We start from the raw sequence: 20,648 nt of genomic DNA on the forward strand, positions 1-20,648 counted from the left end.
TCAATACGAAGCTACCTACCACCATTAGCCTGTGCAGAACACACATTTTCACCCAGCTTTTCCTTTGTACGCCTGGTGAGGTCGTCCATCCTCTTATGCACTTCTGGTCCAGTGCCCGTCTCCACCCCACAGGCAGTTGCTAATTCAGCCCCCTCCTGCCACTTCCGCTACTTTTGGGCCAGTGTCAGGGTGTTGCCAGCCCATTGGTACAGCTCTGACTGGTGCTCATCCACAAAGTCTGTGAGGATTAATAATTCCTCCTCAAAGAATATTTTCTTTTGGCTCTGCCCCTTCTCAGGGACCGGTGGCTGTCCCTGGGTCGTTGGTGTACCAGTGGCCCCTTCACTGACAGTGCTGCTGCTTGTCTGTGCCAGTGGTGCATCTCCAGCATGTGGTGGTGGTGCTGTCTTCCTGGCACGTTTTGGTGGTGGTCCCTTTCCTTTCACTGGTCTCCCGGTCCTGCCAGTACCTGTCCCATCCATAATAGGGGTGATGTAGATGAATCTCAGCAAATCTTGCTGGTTTACACTTGCGATGCATATACACACTGATTTATTTCAAAAGTGCTCTGCGTCCTCCGTCCATTATGATTGTGCACTGTAGATGTATCCTGCGCATGTGCCTCCTAGTAGTAGGCGACACATGCGCAGTATGCTCGGTGCAATGCTTGTAACTTATGTGACATGGACCTAGCTTGATTTACCAGCTGGTTTTGCAAAATTACTCTGCTTGCTTCCTGCTACTTGTCCCCACATCCAGCTTGCCTTGCCCTCACACTCCTGCCATCAATCCAGTCCTGGGACTGTTTGCCGAGCACTGCCACTGCCTCATTAGGACAACATTACTTCATCGCTGCTCCACAGTACAGGTGAGTGGGGGAATGTAAAAGGGAAATTGGTTCTGTGGCTGCATCCAAGAAGGTGGCAGTGGGATGGTGGCACTCATGGGGAGGGGCTACTGCTGTGGGGGACAGTGCATAGCAGGTCGGTGCTGTCCTATGTTTTGCTGTGTTCATGCGGCATGCTTACTGTTGCTTTTTATAGTAGTTCACTTCCAATTGTACCATCATGTACATGGAAGCCTCTACTGAAGATGTATGAATTGTGTTTGCAAGTTGTTTGAGGTGGTAAGGCTGCAGAGCCATGTACAGCTGGTAATTGTGTATGTGTGTGTGTAGGTGTATGTCCATGCTTGGGTGTCACTTCTGCAATTGGCAGTGCCTGATTATCCATGCCCAGCTGATTCAATATTGGATCAGGGATGAAGAGCAATGTCCCAGGATCACTTTTCAGCCTTTGAACAGTGAGCACGCTCTGTGGGGATTAAACGGTGGTACGGCATACCAATGATGGTTCTTACATTTCCATCTCTGTTCCAGGTGCATTCCATATCCAGAGTCAGGCCACCAGCATCAGCTGCACCATGTCGGCCACCTCCACCTCCACGGTGGCATGGATGAGAGTTGGCCTCCTTGGTGGCAGAAGTTGCCATCCTTGGTGAACAGGTGCTGTTGTGCTACAACAACCTATTCCACCCAGAGCAGGAGATTGCCACTGCTGTCAATTTTGAGGGGATGGCGGTCCATAAGATCCTGCAGAGGGTGAAACCAGCTCTTCATGCCCAGGTCCTCGTACTGCAGGCCCAGATGGAGGCTGCAGGTGAGTCCACACTGTAAGAGTGATTGGACAGGATGGGTATGCCACATGTAGAGGATGCATGTTGGGAGGACGCTGGTTGGTGTACACTGCAATGTAGTGTAATGTAATTTGGCATGCCATTTTGTACCTGTGCCATTGGCATGGTTATATGTGTGGTGTCCATTGTGCATGCAAGGTTACACACTCTGTGAGTCCTATGGATGGGAGAGCCTTGGGAGGGTGTGCAGTGAGGGTCCTTGTATTCTGCTATGGCCTGGAAGAGCTGCATGATGGTGTCAATGATGTTGGGTCATCAGTTACAGGTCAAGGGATATTCACCCTTCAGGTTCACTTCACATTTGTCTTTTGACTGATGGGCATATGTGGTCCAATTCAGGGGTGAGGGTCCAGGCCTCCAACTAAGTTGTATATGTGTGTTTGCTTTTGGGGGATTCAAGGGCTGGGGTGAAACATCTGGTGCAGGGGCATTGTCTGTTGGTGGCTGATATGATACCTGTGAGGCTGTTTTGATCCCTGGATTGGCATTGATTGAGATGGGTGATGGATAGCTTACTTGCCTGGAGGCTGTGGGAGTCTATGGAGGAAAGTAAAGAGACTGCCAGGTCCAGAGTTCCCCAGACCATGTCCCATGGTTGAAAGCGGGAGTAGGGCCCTTGGTCAGTGGAGGGTGAGGAATGTTGGTGTTGATAGTGCAATGATGATGTCTGCATGTCTTGCCAATATGCTACAGTCCCCATGTATGCCCATCAATTTGCCCAGTTGGCGCCGGTAACTATTGTGCCCTTGGAGTGGTGACTGCTCATTCTATGCAAATCCATGCATGCAATTGTTGGGAATGTCATCATGTATTATGGATTTACATGTCTGTCTGTTCAAGGTGATTCATTGGAGTCATGATGTGATGGGGCGGAGGCATTTGTATGTGAGATGGCGGCATTGTACCTTGCAAATCTTCGGACATGCACATGTGTACACACATATGCTTAACTGCCTATCCTCTCTCTCTCTCTCTCTCTCTCTCTCTCTCTCTCTCTCTCTCTCTCTCTCTCTCTCTCTCTCTTTCTCTCTCTTTCTCTCTCTTTCTCTCTCTCTCTCTCTCTCTCTCTCTCTCTCTCTATTTTCAATCAGTGTCACTTGCAGGAGATAAGACCAGCTCTGAGGAGGCGTAAGTTTCAAGGCCAAGGCATTCCCGCAGGATGCATAAATCACGGCCATGACTGCCGTCGTACACCTCATTGGAGGGTCCGCTGGCTGGCAAGGGGACATTTTAGGAAGGCACTGGTGATGACATGCAGGACGTTGCCATGGTAATTAAGGGTGAGTCCTCAGGGGCAGAGGGGCAGGGACATTCCAACATCCCTGCAGACAGATCGGTCTCCACAGTGGTGCCATCTGGGGTGTCAGGGTCAGATATGGTGGAGGGAGAGGGTGCCATTGTGGGACTGTCCCTGGTGTCTGGTGGGGGTACATCATCGGATGTGCAGGCTGCAGACATTGTCCTGGGACATGCGTTTGTGCAGAACACAGTGGTGGAGTCGGCTCTTTGTACTGTCCCAGGCCCATTGGTTACAGGGCTACAACCAATGGGCTGTAGCCCTGTTGGTATTTGCTGACGCCACAACACAGACAAGCCCTGCAGTCAGTGGCGATGATGCCATACAAGATGCCGTGTTGCCCCTGCTCTTGTCGGACCATGGCCAGCAGGTGGCTTCTCTTGAGGCCTTTGACGTGATCCTAGGCCACAGATGACTAGTGCACTACTGTACATGGTACAATTGTCACAGTCTACACCAATGACACCCATGTCCTCCTCATCAACTGTGCCCAAGGCACCCACAGGCGTGGCCTCCATGCTGGACCCCGTCAATAGGTCTGGTGCCTCATTCATGTTCCGTGTGGGTGCAAGTGGTCACAGAGTGCATTCAGGTGGTCGCACCTTCTGGAATGCCCTTTGCACAGGATCATACAGTGCAGGTGGACCTGGCACTGGAGACGACAGGTGGGACAGTTCTCTCCTCCATGAGTCGTTCATCTCGCCGGAGGGAGTCCTAGTGCCAGAGGCATGCTGCCAGGCAGCTGGAGCTGTTGTGGCAGTAGAGGCAGGCACACAGTTGACTATGCATGGAGTGTGCAGCAGGCAGTTGTAGTCCGGCAGGAGAGGCAGGTGGCAAGGATACACACAGCCAACCCATCCCAACTGTGACTCATGAGGCAGCAGGAGGAAAAGAGGCTGCAGGAAATGGAGGAGGCAGTTGCCAGGTCCAGGGCTACAGCACATGCAAGGATGGATGAGTTGTGTGGTGGTATTCTGGGGAAGAGTATGAGGGCTGCACAACAAATTGAACAGATCATTCTTGAGGCCCTGCAGGCAAGTTGAGGCAGAGGCACAAGCAGCCTTGGGCCATGCATTGTCCGAAATAGGACTGCATCAGTGACTGTAGACATTTTGTTTTATGTGGATTGGCATCATTTTTTTTTTCCAGGAGGATTCATGTGATATTGTTTTGGCCTAATATTTTCATGGTTATAGTTCAGTTTGCATTACAATACAGTTGTGTCTTTGTTTCAATCGGATTAATGTGGTTATTTTGTCTTTTCATGTGGAATTCACTATCTCCAATGCTCATGTCTGTGTTCAGTCATGTTTTGGTGTCCATGTCATACTGGGCTATTTTGATGGGCGCATGGCGTATACTCATGTGGTATGCTTCTCGGGATTCATGAGTCCTCACTCAGCATATAATTGTTTTTAGTTGACAATATTCTGTGGGGCATTTGCCCATGCATCCACTCACGGTGCCGGTATGATTTGGTGTTACGTGTGCACATTGCAAACAAGCAACATGTGTGTTGTATGCAGGTGACAGGCCCACAGCCAAGCACCTATGGATCAGCATATGTAGATGTATTCATTGTGACCTTCTCAGTTCATGCATGTAGTCAATGCATGGGATTGGTACATTTATTTGTGTAGTGTGCAGACTGTCATGTGCAGCTCTGACTGTATGCGTGTGAAGGTGCTGGTGGTGCTGGGGTATTATTATGGTTTGTCATTGTGGTAGTCAAGGTTGTCCTAGATTTCATTCCTTTCACAGATGGTCATGTAGCCATGTATGTTGGCTGTACCTGTGAATGATTACCCATGTGTACCAATGATGACTGTGCCTTGCAGTATGCATGGATGTTGCACTGTAAATGCCTGTGACCATGAGATGTGGTTAGTGTATATAGCCCCACTATTCATACAGGTTTGTGATTGTGTCATGGATGTGGGTGTGCTTTCATGTGTGACATTGCTATTGGCAAGGCTTTAGCAATGTCTTGTGTGTATCACAGGTCTGTTGACTGTGGTGATGTTTCCAGTGACAGAGTTTGTTGCTCTGTGATTTTGATGATCCCAGTGATGGTCAATGTCATACTCAGTATATGTAATGTGCATGTCTGTGCTGCCTGATTGTCCTTTTGTGCAGAGTTGCGTTCATTTCACGCACCATGAGTGCTAATGCATGTGTGAAAAACCAGACATCACTTCGACATGTCTCGGGCAGATGGGTGTGTGCACAAGGGTGTTTGTAGCTGTACATGTACTTCAGGTGAATGCGTGTCAATAGCACAACGGGTACCTCAGACGATTGTGGTAATTGATTTCTCCATGGCGTACATCATGGGAGACACATCTGTGTAGGATTTGGATCTGAACAACCGGTGTGCAAGGGTGAGTGGGGATGTGATGGCCCACTGAACCCTCAAACTTCAAGGGATGGTGAGATGACACAATCTTGTGAATGTACAGGTACACTCAAGTGGTATTCCTCCACCATATTTGGTGTGGTGGGCCATGTGGAGTCAAATTACTCAGGAGGGGTGTTATGGTGAGCTGGTAGTTACAATGACCATACAGTGTCACTGTCAGTAATTAAGGTAGTGCCTAATCTGAGCTCTTTCAACTATTGTGGTCACTCATTTTACACACCACCCACAGGTTGTAGTTTTAGTGATTTGTGCACAATGACACTCCACACGATTCAGTAGGTGTTGTGGCGGCACACTGGAGGAGGTGACACTTCTGGTGGATATTGATGTGGTACTGGGCTGAGTACTGACATGCAGAGGTTTGGGAATTTGGGAACAGGGCTGAGTTCTTGGCGGGTGCAGGCCCAGGTGGACCCTGTAGGTGTAGCCCTGTCCAGGCCCCAGGTCCCACCTTTACTGCCTTCTCCACACCTCTGCATCAGCTGCTGGGCTTTGTTGTGGCTCACATTCCACTCTGACCATTTTGTTCAGCGGTGAGGATTTATGGCACAGTGTGTCATGTCTACCTCACTGTGCCCAGCAAGCTCTTCCCCTGGAACCCCTGCCAGTGGCAGGCACCTACATGGCCCACAGTTTACAGTATCACTTCAGCGTCACTCTGGCCTCAGTGCAATTGGGTGACGCCTGCAGGGGGGCATCCAAGCCAGCTGTGGAGTGGGTGACTTACTGCCTTCCTGTTGCACACATACAGGTGCAGGTGGGGCTTCTGCCAGCTGCACCACACAACCGCTACCTGAGGCGGACAGTTCTCATCCACCATTGTGCCCCGACAGATGTTGATGGAACAGCCAAGTAAAAATGTATGAGTGAAGCATGTGCCCTATTTTTTATTCCAGTGGGATTCATGGGGGCCAGGCTTTTGAGGGTTTGCAGTGCACCTTGTGTGTGCTAGTTATTTTAGGGTGATGCATGGGTGTGGGGTAATGTGTATGGTGTGGTGATTGGTGGTTGTACAGCGAGTAGGAATAGTGGGTGTAGGTGCACTTTGCATGTGGGGTCCTCAGATTGGTGAGTGTACAGGGTGTGTACAGGATGTGGGTAGATTGGGTGTAAACACACTTGTATGGGGGGGCTCAGATTGGTAGTTGTACAGGAAGGAGGAATAGTAGTTGTAGGTGCACGCTGCATTTGGGGGATGAATATTTGTGGCACTCCTGGGACTGTTAATGGTTGGTATGGGTACAAGCAATGGTGATTACTTCTGAGTACTCACCATGCAATTTGTAGCTTTTTCGCTGCATCTTGTGTTACGGGTCACATTCTGTGCAAACTGGTCTATTTCGGTGGGTCTTTGGTTTGGCGTGTTGTGGGGGTGTCAGGTGCAATCCTGTTTTCTTTGCACTGCAGGTCCCTGTTAACACTTATTTCTGTAAATCGCCTCCTCATGCAATGCATTTGTGCCACGCAGTCCTAGCGCATGGGTGCACATTTTTGCGTACACTTTGCACGCTTTTCTGTAAATCAGGCCCAAAGTCTTCTAAAGCATTTTTGCACCAACCAATTTTTTTCCTAGTCCTAGCACTAATGTGATGTACAAGAATGCATTGAAAGAATATGGTTTTGCACTAGGGCAAGCTATTACTTTGCAAAATGGTACTTGAACCAGTGCAACGTTTCTGTAATATGGCTCAGATGGCCGAATCCTTTTCTAATTCACTGAAAAGCATGATTTATCACAGAGCTTGGAAAAGAGAAGGAGTCTGTGTGCATTGGGCTTTTATATTTTCCGGATGTTGATGGAATAGTGCTAACATGGATAGAAAATACTTATTATATTGTTCGTTTTTGAATGTACATTTTTGACAACTAATAAAATCTTCAAGCAGACATTGTATAATTAATTGAAAATAATATTTAATTAAGCACATTAATAAATAAAAATAAGGGAACTGTATCTGTAATTTTCAGATAAACTTTCAATTGGTCAAAAGTTTAAGAAAAATAAGAGATACTCAGATGGTTCTTCTTCCCTGTGCTAGTTCCCTAAAAAGAACACTCTGGAAATGTTAGTGTACGTATACACACATGGCTGTATGTGCTGGGTGTTATATTGCGCAAACCTATCCACTAACATAGGCCCCAACATACACACTAGCTGTGAAGCAAGAAAGCACTTTGCAACAAGGGGTACAGTAGTAGGCTATAATAAAATGGATACTGTTAGGAGGTTAGAAGATTAGATGTACACTTGGAGGGACATTGCCCGAGGAAATATAGAGGGTTACAGGCAGGGGGCCCAGGCTGGGGAGCAAAGGGTGGTTCGAGTCCCGATTGATTTGTTGTTGGATGTGCTGCTCTACGTTTCCTGCGACCTTCTGCACTCTTGCCATCATTAAGATTACGTCTATAGATCACAGCCCATTTTCTCCAACAAAACAGAACCCACAACAAAGTAGACTCATAAAACACAACGAGTGCACACAAGACGGCAAAACACACCTCACAAACGATGTTATATTGCTATCCATGCACCACACTCGTTACCCCATCCTTCCACCCCAATTGAGAAAGTGCTCCAAAGCAGCTGAATAATGGCATGTGTGCATGAATAAAAACAAATTAAACAGGACTCACTCCCAATATGTGACTTCTCTATAGACACACAACATTAGCAGCTGATTTTCCAGGCTGCTTTTGTTTGCTCCATCCAGGGAAAGCTAGGCTACAGTCCAGTTTCCGCTCATTAATTCAAATTATTTGATTCAACAAAAGATTACCGCACACACTGTAAATGATCATGTTTCTCCCTTCAAATGATGCATGCCACCCAATTTAGAGTAATCACTATGCAAATATAGCTTAAGCTGCTTAAAGACAGACTTGTCTTTTTATGGAAAGGAATTGAAGTGCAGCTTAACTTTCAATCATGTTAAAGTGATGCAGCCATCGAGGCAAACAAGATGGATTGTGCTGTGCAATATGGACACTGTGCTCGCTTCAAAGTGACCTGAGTGGAGGTTAATTTCAGACAAAAGATGACTTCAACCAGGCTGGGACTGGGAAATAGGGGCATTCCTGTAGGCCCGGCAAGACAGTCATGTGTCAATCAAATTCCTCTGCCGGTACGGATAACTTTATTTATTTATTTGAAAATGTATAAAGCGCAACTAAGGCCCAACGGCGTATAGGCGCTGGTGTCGGCAATAACGTGAGAACGTCTCCTACTCGAAATTGTACAGTTACTGAATTAGACCAAGTGAGTTTTAAGTGTCCTACGAAAGGAGAGGTACTCACCCATGACTCTTAGTGGTAGCGGAAGTAATTTCCACAAACTGGGGGCCATAACTGAGAATGAACGGCCTCCCAGTTGTTCCCTTTGATAGCTCAGTATTTTAAGGAGTAACTGCGAGGCAGAGCGCAGCTGTCTGGCTGGACAGTAACGTACTCTTATTCTTCAGATACTCTGGGCCAACACTGTGGACAGCCCGATGGAGGACACAGTATCTTAAACCTGATCAGTGCCACCACCGGGAGCCAGTGAAGGCGATGCAGAAGGGTTGTTTAAGGGGTCAGATGAGGCGCCATAAGTGCCAGTTGTGAGTTCTGGAGCACCTGCGTGCGCTGAAATTGATATTTGGATTGTCCCAGATATATCATGTTGTAGTAGCCCAGTGACCCCATTATAGTGGATGTTACCAACGTTGTTCGGCCGACTGGGGGTAACAGAGGTAGAATTTTCCTCAAAACGTTCAGTTTCCAAACCCTGCACTACAAATTGCAGAGCTAGCCATTGGTCAGAAGCCTCACCCCAAGGCTTTTCACAGATGCAGATGCAACAGGGCATGGGCCCAGTGAGTCAGGCCAATATTGAGAATTCCAGAGATTGTCTGCCATTTGGGGCCCGAACACCAGAATCTCCAATTTATTTCCATTCAGCTTTAACCAATTCGCCGACATCCATTTATCTATTTTATCCAAGCAGCAACTGAGTTTTCTGGGGGTTCTGTTTGGGGGGAGTGCAGCCGAAACACTAACTGTGTGTAATTGGCATAGGTATAAAAAAGGACCCCCTGACTCAGCAATTAGATTAGCCAATAAATGCACATATAAATTAAAAAGAAGAGGAAACAAGGCTGACCCTAGTGTAACCCCACAAGTCAAACCAGAAGTAGAAGATTGGCATGCATAAAAAGAAATAGTCTGGGAACGCCCTTCAGGAAATGACTCGACCCATGCCAGAAGGGGCCCGTCAACACCAGCTTGCTTGCTCCATATGGGTTAGTAGGATGGCATGATCCACAGTATCGAATGCCGCAGAGAGATCCAGGAGAATTAGAACTCTGTCCCTTTTGCGGTCCTGTAGTAAAGTGAAATCATCGAGCAGCAAGATCATGACTGATTCTGTACCCATTATAAGAAGAACACCAGATTGAAATGGATGCAGACACTGATTATTTTCCAAGAATTTCGAAATCTGTGGAGAAATCACGGCTTCCATCAGTTTCACAATGGCTGGAAGAAGAGAATGGGCCTATAAGGGTGGGAGGGGGGTAACCACTGCGTGCTTCAGAGCAGTAGGAACTTCACCTACAGTAAAAGAGTGCTGCAGGGCCACTGTAAACATGTCGATGGCCCTCTGTGGAAGGGTTTTCAGGATTCAAAGTGGTACAACATCAAAGGGAGAGGCCGTTTTCAGGGCATGCAGAGACTTTAGTATAACTTTGTCATCTATAGGCTCTAGATAGAAAATATTTGGCAAAACAGGAATGATAGGTTACCCTGTGGGCAGATACTGGAGCCGCTCCATCTCCATTGCAGTTTGACTGCTTGTAATGGCTTTGCGGATCTCAAATTTTGTCACAGAAAAATGTGCTAATTGCATTACATTGCAGTTGTGCATCTGGCAGTTTGTCTTACCTTTTGGAGGGACAGTCCGACAATTCGTTTGTGACTATAAACAGTTCCCTAGAGGAGCAAGATACTTCTGTTATCCGATTTGCATATTATTTTGATTTTTCCACCAGAATCATCTTATGGTAGCATAGCAAAGCTTGCTTGTATACATTACGAGTTTCCACATCTTAGCTTAACCTACGCTTCCTTTGCAGATGTAGGCACAACTGCTTTTGCACCTGGAGATGCGGAGTGAACCAGGCTTTGTTCTCCAGAAATGAGGTTTCATAGGGGCCAGGGCATTTGCCACCTTCACAAGTGATTTAAGGAGAGAGGTACAAGGGTCATATCCCTCTTCCGAAACTTATTGTTGGCCTCAAGTAATCAGTCAGTCATCAGAGACAAATCCACCTTATGTCATAGCCTTTAATGTTGCAGTACACTGTGCAGCTGGTAATTGAAATCACTAGCAGCCTTAGAATGCTGGTCAGCCAATCAGAACGCAGGAACAGCATGTGCCCACATTCCCTACTCTCCTGCATTTTCCTGCTGGCTACCATGAGGATTCTCTGCTCACGCCCCTCTTGGGATGTGGGCTAGAGGTCTCGGCAGCTCAGATCCTTGCTGTAGATGCCACCTCTTTAACCCATGTTACTTCTGTGTTCATTCCCCTCCCAACCGTCTGCCTCTATTGCCCCTGCTCACCCTTCAATAATGATGATCTGCCTTCTTTCTTTTTCTTGGTCCTGGCATTATGCACCCTGCTCCGCCATGGCACTACTGGACTTAAAGGCCAGCGAGGGTATCCTTACTCAGCATGGAATGGCCCAATGCCATCGCTGAATGTGCCTGTTTGTTCAGTCCTATTACTTTGGGCTGGTGGGCCATTGCCACCTCAGTGTAATGGCGCAGCTATGAGCGGTCGCAGCAGTGGCACCTGCCCGCAGTGTCACAGGAGTGCTAGAAACTATTTTGGCCCTGGCACTTATTTTGTTTTACAAATTAAGCACTTTTTCCAAGAGATCACTAGCAAGTGTCCCTACATTTACATTAGCAACACTATTAATGAAGAGCATTGCCCACAAATATTAATCTGTATGGTCAACACGGGCCCCATCCACATTTCCTACAGAAGGGATGGTTTCTGGGTCACCCAGTAGGGCACATGTTTTCCAGGGACACTGACCAGACCAGAACATTTAGTACACACAATACCATACGTAATGCTGTCACGTGACTGAACAGGAAGGTCTCTATACAAGCATACACTGTGGATTCCTCATTGTTAGTGTTTTCCTTTATCGCAGATAAACTGGAAAAAAAATGTGGAAGGGCGTCATCAGAATTGAGTCGCAGGAAAGTGACCTTCCTTGCAGGTGAAGAGTTGTTGATCACTGCAAGCTGGGCTTTTCAGGTGATCAAGTGCAGTATGTGCTAACTGGAGAATAGCAAATGAGATACAGCTTGTAGTATGCCACCTGAAGCCCACATCCTTCACCCTGGAAACATTCTATACATGTTAATCCCCACTGTGGTCCGCGCGCTCCGCGTTATCTCAGTCAATCAAGGCATACTATGATTATGACTCTCTTCTTGATGAAGGTACATTGTAAATTATGAAACATTCAGACAAGGGTATATTCATAAAATCAATAGATTATAGATATATAACATGTATCCTGCTGTGACCTGTATCCTTTAAGTAATTGTAAAAAAAAAAAAAAAAAGCTAAAACAACAGTTTGTATAGTAAATTAAAGGAGCAGAGCAACAATGTTGAAGGCAGAGAATTCATAATACCTGTATTTCTGAACAGCTAAAGCTGACAACACTTTCACTTTTCTGTAACCAAAAAACCACACCCGAGGCTCTTGAAAGGGTGCAAGTCCCACCACCTTATAGTTATACACACACACACTAGTAACCACCCAGTGAAGACCTGCAAACTCGGGTCCCTGAGAGATGTGGCCCTCAATGTCAACAACATGTGCAGTGGAAAACAGGGATGCCAACCACTAGGAGAAAAATTACCCACAATGAGCATCACTCCAAGGCACCTTGATACGCTGCTACTCCAACCATCTGGAGGCACAGCTAGACACTGATGTTAATACCCAGGTGAAAAGAACGATGCTAATTAGATCTCGCACGACGGCAGCCACACATGGGCCATATACCCTAGTAGCTTTGGAAGGCAATACGCCAGAAGCTTCAGATGGAAATGACCCATCCTGACAACATAGCCACACATCAGGGAAGGTTGAAGAGTCTGACTCAAATGAGCTTGCTAAACTCAGCCTTACTGATGTAACAGGCACACACCAAAAATCCCACCTATGGGTGTGGAAGGCTCGTCAACTAAACCAGTATCTGAAACAGACATTCATTGATGGTCACACTGGATTTACCTGAATCTCATGTGGTATGTGAAACCCGCTCATCTCAATATGAAGCCTCCGCAGAGAGAGACACAGACAATACAACCACGCTACAGGAACAGATTTAAAAGGACAGTCACTCAAGGATATCTAGGAAAGCTGCACATCTGACCAAATGCCATATGCCCCTGAGTGATGTGAACCTGACTTGCAATCACAAGCAGGTGTCGTGAAAAGCTACAAAGTCTAACCACTGTGTGAGACATTGCCCCCACCGGCACTTAGAGGTACACTAACGCTGACAATATCACTCATGAAGAAGGATGCAACCCCAGACACCCTAGCGAGCAGCCATATTTGTACAATGAACACCCCATGGGCCAGGAAAAGCATCACGCCAGAGCACCCCTAGAGTAAAGTAATGGCCTATACTAACTACTACACCCCAATGTCCCGCAAAATTGCCTAGACGATAACCTAACCCCAACTTGCTGTCGCATTAGATTGGTCTACCTAACCAAACTAAACTGACATAAATATCTTACCTAAAGATGGGGGAAGGGTCATAAACCCAACTACATTGGTAACACATTACTAGTATAGTACAAAATGGAGTGCAGCCATTTCTTTTTTTACAAGATTCCAATTGGTGTGTGTATCTGCTACATATTAACCGCTGTGTGCTGAGACAGTTGTCTCCATTACGGATAGAAGCAGACCCACTTGTATGAATGGTAAAAGCTGCCGCAACACTCATGTTACAAATAGAAGAGCACACAGGCTAAGCATGCGGTGGTCACGGTGCTGTCTCCGTAGACACCTTATCCCAAAAGATGAAATAGTATGAAAAAATAACTAGGCGGGAACTTGAGAAGTGGCAGGAACTTACTACTCCCAACAATTATGTAAACGTGGACAGGATGCAGAGAGATCACAGAATTTCACCTTTTCCTACATTTAAGAAGCAGGGGTGTTGCCAGGTCTAGAAAAGACCGGGGGCTACGCTGATGTCAAAACTGTCGGGACTCGGGGCTAGCTAACCTTTTGGGTGTAGCTCCTGAGATTCTATCCGGGGCTACAACCAAAAGACCAGGGGATATAGGCCCCTTAGCCCCCCCCCCTAGCAACACCTCTGTTAAGAAGGATGACGCACGACTGTTCACAGACTGGGGTGAATTAATCACTGAGACCCACATGAATGCGCCGAAAGTCATGTTCTCTGACAAAATGGACATGCTGAAAAACGAAATCATGCTTTCTTTAAAACCTGAAAAGAGTGAAGATGTTTTGAGAAAATGATAACAGCCTTCAGATTTATCAACATGAGATTAAGGCAAGGAAGGAACGTAAATCCACGTTGGAGGAACTAGATTAAAATGTCTCGGAGGATTTGCAATTTTGCCTGTAAATACTGTAATATAGCTGCCACATTACTCCTGACAGGTGGTTCTTTTGGTTCTCACCACTACTCTTTCCGGTTGAGATGCTGAGTTATAAAATATTGTAATCTTTCTGGATGAAATAACTTCCTGAGACAGAGAAAAATGACTGCCATCCAGTAGAAGTCATCCCCCTCAACAAGGACGATGAATGGTGCGCAGGGCAGCGGTGGCGTGCAGACACCATCAAGCATGAAGGAGTAGCTGATTTTGCTTAATATACTGAAAACAATGCGCCCCATTTAGAATGTGGTGTAACAGATTTGACTGTTTACCCCCTACTCTAAATGAGGTCCAATGCCAGTAAAACTAATGTTCCTTCCACTACTCAACATGGCAGCCACATCTCACATCTTTAATCTTTCTTCTGGAGTCCTGTCAAATGTTAAGGTTACTGTTTTGAATATGAGTCTCAGTTTTTCTCTTTCCAATTGATCATGCTCTTACTAGAGTAGATGTTGTTCACTATGTGAGGAAACTCACGCTGAACTAAAAACAATTTGCAGATAGGATGCCATCAAGTGGGCTGTGTTCTCTACTAGTTGGTAACTGGACCATAAGAGCAGTGGACAATACCTCTTTCATAAACTCAGTTGAGAGAGAGTCCAACATTATTAGTATCGATCCATGGGACATTTTGGATACTAGCGTGACTGTGTCGACCACCTTTTAAAAGACATCAAAATGTACCCCCGCTTTTGGCAATGTTTGCCATATCGATATCCTTATTTATTTATATTTATAAGGTGCCAATCACAGTCCCGGTGGAATAATAGCTCTGACAAGAACAAAAACACAAAACAAAATCAAGAAATCAGCACATGAATCAGAATAGTCAGAAAAAACATGTCAAAAGTCAACAGAACACCAGTGATTTTAATCCAGCCTTGAATCCACTAAAGGATTGACACAGTCTTAGGTCCAGGGAAAGAGTGTTCCAATTTCTAGGTGCAACATAAACACAAGAGACCTGGGCCACGATGTCAAGCTTTGCCCATGGAGTGTGAAGGAAGCCCACATTCCTGGACCTCAATGTTCTTCGAACCAGTAACCAAGAGATACAGTTAGAGAGGTAGCCGGGCTGACTCCATACAGACATTTGTGCGTGATGCAAAGAAGATGAAAGGAGTCCCTGCTAGCCATGGGAAGCCAATGCAATTCTCTCCCAGCTTCTGCATCATGGTCATTCCTTTCTAATCTTTCAACTGCTCTCAATGCATTATTTTCAGTGATCTGGAGATGCAACATTTATCTCTTGCTTACTCCATGTAACAGACTGGACCCATAATCAAGTTTGGCTCCAATGATTGCCCTTACAATTGTCGTACGATTCTCATGGGACAGGAAAGGTCTCAGCTGTACAAGCAGTTTAAGATAATAGGAGGTGGACGACACCAGGTATCTCACATGAACCTTCATGTTAAGCTCCTGGTCAAGCATCATGCCTAGAGTCTTCACCTTAGGAAGGGTTGGGATAACGCACCCGGCTATGTGAAAATCACTATAGTCCGGATCTATTTTCCTCAAACGTATAACGGTGGCCACGGTCATAATCTCAGTCTTCCCATCATTCAATGACAAATCATTTGTTATCATCCAGGTTCGTATCAAGGTGTGGAAATGGATCTTAAATGTTTAGAGTAAGGATATATATAATAGTTCAAATGTTTATTTTTCCAAAAAAGTCTGTAAAGTTCTTAAACTAGTAATTGAGCAGGCAGATACCATCTATTTATATGTTGCTTAAAGTGCACAAACGTGGGATTTCCTCCAAGGCGGAGGATGGTTTCATCTCATATGAAGAGGCCTCTGAATATCTACAACCCTCCTGTATCAGAGTCACTAAGCACGGATTTCAACAATTGGTGGACTGCCCAGTTCAGGTTACAGGTTTTTCAGATAGCCAGTGTGTTGCAGCCCTGCACACGTCTATTGGCCATGAAGGAGGCCTTAGAGTGATAGAATATGACTTTAACCAATGTTCTACATTACCTTTCCACCACATCTGGAATTCCTCATACACATCACCCACCTTCTTTTCCACAATAATATATTTGTTTTCAAGGAGAACTTTATCCAGCAAAGGGGGCATAGGTTGCCCCCTGTAGTGGTTTGATGAAGTGTTTGCAGAATTTGAACAGTATTTGTGGGTAAGAATGTTAATCTTGTTTTGTTAATCTGGATAGATGATGAATCTTTGTGAATTAGGGGATGCCCTTCATGAGAACAACATGGACATAAGATTCACTATGCTATGGGCTTTTCATATTAAGATCATTTAGCTGGATCACCTTATTCACAAACAAGGGGATATCTTGAGGCCTCTATGTACAGGACATCCAGCCCAGTGAATCTGATTCTCCAGATTACCAGCACATCGGAAATTCACACGTTGTTCTGTGCCCATTGACAAATGCTGCCATTACAGGCATAACTATAGCCCGATCAGGGATGACTAACTTTATATAGAGTGTATGAAGTCCCAATTTCAAACATGTGGTTATTGCATGCATCACGTTGATGCAACCAATGACAGGGGGACAACAACAGACAGGCGCTGCATTTACTGGCCAACAAGGTTACTTCAGCTAGTCAATGTTCTGATCACTAACAAATCACATGTATTGCTCTGTATTTCGGAGAACTTCTTGATTGATAAGAATGGGCACTGTTATATCAGAATTATGGGCAGTCCGTGAATTCTATTATCACATTAAGGAGAGGTCCCATTTTGGGGGATTGACTAGGGTACAGCTACCTAACATACCAAAAGGTGAACTACGTGGCCAGGGGCTCCCTCTAAGGGATGAGTGAGATGGGGCACAGATATAGTGTGCAATTGTGTTCCACGCGTGAAATGTGAATTTAGGCGTGCGTTTTTTCAATGAAAAATCTAGGACTCAGCCACACATTACAAGTAACCTACATATGTGATGTATACTATCATCCGTCAGTGCCAAGCTATGGACAAAACCTTTGAAGCTGAGAATATTGTAGTGTACATGGCCATTAAATGCAAGAACTGAGTGCCCAAAGGGATCTCTGGCAGGTTGCTTTTTTTTATGCAATAGAAATAATGAATACACTTGTACACATATAAGAGGAGGCCATTTTTAACTGAAATTTAGGCCGGCAGAGTCCTGATGGATAATCACTCCATATAGTAAAAGTCTGTCTGGTTTAATTTCTGAAGAAGGAATGTATTGCTTCTTGCATAACTAGCTGGTCACACTACCCACTTGTGTGGGGATGTTGATATTGCTTAAAGCCTGAGTCAGGCATATTCATATTCATTCTGCTTTTATCTTTAGCATTATACCCCAATGCCCTCCTGTCTCATCAAATGCTATCATGCACAGTCTCCCGTTCTTTTCACAAAGTAAATTACTTTGTGGTAATTCACTTCGTTGCAAACTCTTGGAAATACTTCGAATTTTGTAAATGTATTTCGGGGCTTGGGATAGGGTGGCCGTGAAGGGGAAGGGGAGGCATCTAAATAAAAATAAAAAATCGAAGAAAAAAATCGAAGTGATTGCAACAAAGTAAATGACCACAAAGTCATTCACCTTGTTTTAATAACGTAGAACAATCAGGCACATGGAAGTTGACTGATCGCTCCACTCAACGTATTCTCACCCACTAGCGCTCCCCCTTGCTCCCCTCACCCATTCTAGCTCCTCTGCTACCCATGCAACTTACTTTTAACCCTTGGGCAGGACCCCTTTGTTCAGCATTCCGCAGCTAGGTTTGTGCTCTATACGCCTCACACATACACTCAATACGTATGATGTCAAGCTGTATATCATGTAGGAAGTGCAATTGCCCCTTTGACGGCTATCTCCCATGCGTGGAATCCAGCTAGCCAGCTATTCTTTGCTGCATTGCAATTCTAATGATGTCATCTAACACGTGTATGCTCTAAGCACAGTTTGAGCTAACACAATTTGATTGTAAAATTTGAAATGTTGGAGATTTGTAACGATTTATACATATGTTTTGAATCATTTTGATTTTTTTTAAATCACTGTAGAGTTGAGATAATTGTATTAATTTGCTCATATGATATGTTATTTATAACGCGCTTAATAGCCAGAGGTTTCTAATCACGGACCGGGGATCGAACCTCTGTTGCTCTGTGCCGTCTTGCTTCCAAGGTGAGCATGTTGCCCCTGAGCTATCCTCCTGAGGAATAGTAGTCTGCCTATCACATGCTTGATTGCCGCATGTTTTTGGGAACATTGTTGTTGCAGTGTATGCACTTCATCAAGTTAGAATTGGCGTTGTTGCAGATGTTCTTAGTTCCCTAGACATGGGTGTTTGTAACCATGTATTTAAGTTGGCAGCATGTTTTCCTAAGATTCCGCTGGTGAAGAAGCACGGCAGCTGCCATGTGTGATGCCAATTCTGTGCAGCTTTGACTTGTGTAAACAGCAGGTAATAAGTGTACCTTTCTTGAGGGTTACCCAGCTGTTTCAGTCAATTTGATTGCCTAGTCCCTCCCTTCTTTGCTGGAAATCGAGCCGCGACACTGTGAGCTGCAGTAGTCTTTTGGGGGGAAAAAACACAAACATACAATCACCCTCTACATTAGGAGACTCATTCAACCCAGCCAACACACTGAATAACAGACACACAGTTATCACACTCTGATGCTCAGGCCTCGACCAAGGCAACACAGCTGTTCATCCTGAAGGAATAGATTAACATTGACAATCATATCGACTTACGGTGTTAAGGAGGTCTGCAAAGTCAGACCATACAGAAGGAACTGGTCCACAACAAACATGTACAACCAGCCGTTTGGAGGATTACAAAACTCAACCTCTGGAATATCAAGACGGACAAAGCACATTAGGTGGTAGAGGAAAGTCGCGAAGTCGACCATCCCTCTCAGCACTTGACTTACTTGGAAAAACTAGAGGGCTGAAAGTCTTCAGTGCCAAGAGGCCATGCAAACAGTGAACGCTGCACTTTACAAATAACTCATAATACAACATATCTTTTAACTGGACAATTGTTTGTTTAGGCTAAACCTGCTTTCCAAGAAAGTCTTACATTCCAGTTTATATAAAAATTGTCCTGGAGATAAAAATGGAGCAAATGCAATAAAAAATATTTTTGCTGCACTTCTAAAAGGTACTGGAGAAAACTTGTTTTATTACAATACATTTTCCATAAATATTTGTGCACTTTTGCAAAAAGGAATAAATGTTTCCTGAATAACATAGTGGATTATGGAGCTTACATTTTTGCGCAAATGTACATATCTTTTTTTGCACTTGAACATGACAAGTGTACTCGCAAGTGTTAAGTATTCTGAAAGCCCAAACTGCACGAGAAAATCACTTCCACAAGCAGCCCACCCATATAGTTTTACCTCTTGTGGACATGCCAGAGAGGTAAACATATTACCCCTCATTCGCGAAGGGTCAGCTCTCTGATAGATTCCCTTGGTGGCTCTTTGCCTGTGCCTGAAACTCTCACAGGACAGCAGAAAGTGGGAGGTGCGGTGCACTCATTGGTCCTGCAGCAATTATGTTTGCATGTCCACCCTTGAAATAGCAGTGGAAAAGTAAAATCGCATTGCCGGGGACCGAGCTAGCACCTGCCATTTGCACACCACACCCATTTGATAGGAGGGCGGTCCATAGTCCTTCACCCACAAGGGTGAAGGAATCCAATGTATATCTGGGTGTTTGCTGGGTACCCAGAAGATAAGTGAGGGGTTATTAAACTGTGTAGTCATGGAGCACTAACACTTTGTTCAACCAACGAAGCTGGGAGATGACTTTCTGGAGGTGACCCTCTTGGACAATGATAACTTTCCAACATGCTTATACCTTAACAAGCTGGACATAGAGGACAATTATTCCCTTTCCGCTCAATTATTCTGGAATGAGATTCTGGCCCTGGGGGATTCTGGTTGCTATCAAAGAGTCCCGCAAACTGGGCTGGCACCTCTGCATTTAAGAAAAAATCGAAATCCAAAATGATCATTCATTGTGTCCAGGGTACTACAGCAAGTCCATTCAAATTTGGACTCCACATCGCCAAGAGGTCTAGCCCTCTATGCTGCCCTACGCAACCATTGAGCAAGTAAGGGACTTATCAATGGACTCTTCCATTGTTCAATCAGAATAGGCGTCCTTAACATGGCAACATAGTTTATCAGTTATTATTACATCTTTTGAAACTAGATAGGATTAGTTAAGAAGGCCCAAAATATGTCTACTACGTACAAAGCATTTACACCTGTTCCCACATGTAACATCCCACATTTCATACCTGAATGCCTCAAACTTAGATGTCTTAGCAATCTGGAGCCACAGTCGGACAGGACTATTTTGGGCATCATAATTAATGTGCCCCAAACCAATTTACAAGTAGAGTGCAACTGTAGGCGAGGTTGGGGATAGGTTTAATTGGATTTTAAAAACCTGCTTTCTTCTACACCCATTTAAGTAGGAATACTAGTTTCATTTATTGCACTGGTTTATGGAACTGGAGTGAGCTTGGGGCTGGGTGCCA

This window comes from Ambystoma mexicanum, chromosome 12 (genome assembly GCF_040938575.1).
Source record: "Ambystoma mexicanum isolate Mex_15411 chromosome 12, UKY_AmexF1_1, whole genome shotgun sequence".
Lineage (NCBI taxonomy): Eukaryota > Metazoa > Chordata > Amphibia > Caudata > Ambystomatidae > Ambystoma > Ambystoma mexicanum.